The sequence below is a fragment of the Ursus maritimus genome, unplaced genomic scaffold, assembly GCF_017311325.1.
Source record: "Ursus maritimus isolate PB19 unplaced genomic scaffold, ASM1731132v1 scaffold_234, whole genome shotgun sequence".
NCBI lineage: Eukaryota > Metazoa > Chordata > Mammalia > Carnivora > Ursidae > Ursus > Ursus maritimus.
Window position 1 is genome coordinate 27,588 of NW_024424831.1, and position 1,378 is coordinate 28,965.

Sequence of the window (1,378 nt, forward strand, 5' to 3'; positions counted from 1 at the left end):
TTCCCGTGCAGCCCGCGCGCCTCAGACCGCGAGGACCCGGCACTGAAGGCGGGTGGGGAGCAAACCCGGCGAGGCCGTGGGCTGCCCTTTTGTCTTCAGAATCGCCCAACACAGCGGTTTCACGTGATGAACGAGCTGCGTCGATTCCGGTCCCGGTCCCGGGTTTTCCAAGGCTTTAGAACTTCTGTCGTCTAGTGGGCGGCGCGTCCCCGAGGTGAGTAGGTCCTTCCTACTTGAGAAGGCCAGGCGAGCAGGGGACCTGTGTTTCTGTGGCGCAATCGGTTAGCGCGTTCGGCTGTTAACCGAAAGGTTGGTGGTTCGAGCCCACCCAGGGACGGAGCCCCAGACTTTTAACTCAATTCCTCTTTCCTGCTGGGTTCTGGGTCCTGTCCACCTCACAGAAGCTAACTCTTATATAAGACCCGTCCCCCCATCCCCGACCTGGTTCTCTTACATAGCTGCTGGGCTATCAGCTTCATACCTCTAAACGGGAACTCTTCAGACAGATATAAGGAACCCGGTATGGTCGGGTAAAATTTCTTTTTCTGCCCTTAAAGACTGGAAGAATAAGTTAAACTTTTGTGTCTCAATTTAAAAAAACGTCTAAATTTCTTTGCATTCGTTGTTCAAAATTGCTTACTTTTGGAAGATTCTTCTTAAAGGTGCTTCCTTTTTTTTTTTTTTAATTAAGATTTATTTTTTGGAGCAGTTTTAGATTCACAGCAAATTGAGGGGAAGGTACTGTCCCACATACTTCCTGCCTTCCACCCCCACATGAATAGCCTCCCTCATTGTCAACATCCCCCACTGGAGTGCTGCATTTGTTACAACTGATGAACCTACATTAACACATCATCATCACCCAAAAGCCATAGTTTACCTTGGGGTTCACTCTTGGTATTCTCCTCTCTCTGGCTTTGGACAAATGTATCATGAAAGTATCCACCATTATAGGATCGCACAAAGTATTTCCACTACCCTAAAAATCCTCTGTGCCCCCTATCTGGCAACCACGGGTCCTTTTACTGTTTCCACAGTTTTGCCTTTTCCAGAATGTCATATAGCTGGAATCCTACTATGCAAGCCTTTTCAAATCGGCTTCTTTCACGTATAATACGCATTTAAGATTCCTCGATGTCTTGTCAAGGATTGGCAGCTCATTTCTTTGAAGTGCTGAGTATTACTACCTTGTCTGTAAGTACCACAGTTCATTTATCCCTTCACCTACTAAAGGACGCCTTGGTTGCTTCTAAGTTTTGGCAGTTGTGACCAAAGCTGCTGTAGGCATCCTTGGGCAGGTTTTTTGTGGCGTAACTTTTCCACTCCTCTGGCTAATAGCAGGGAGCCCGACTGCAGGCCTCTCCAGTAAGAAGATATT

At 47.5% G+C, this 1,378-nt stretch overlaps 1 non-coding gene across 1 annotated transcript; it reads left to right on the plus strand.

The window, feature by feature from the left end:
• The first annotated feature begins 263 nt into the window (after positions 1-263).
• TRNAN-GUU lies at positions 264-337 on the plus strand. The gene has a single exon. It is a non-coding gene; the product is annotated as a tRNA-Asn (tRNA).
• Positions 338-1,378: the final 1,041 nt, after the last annotated feature.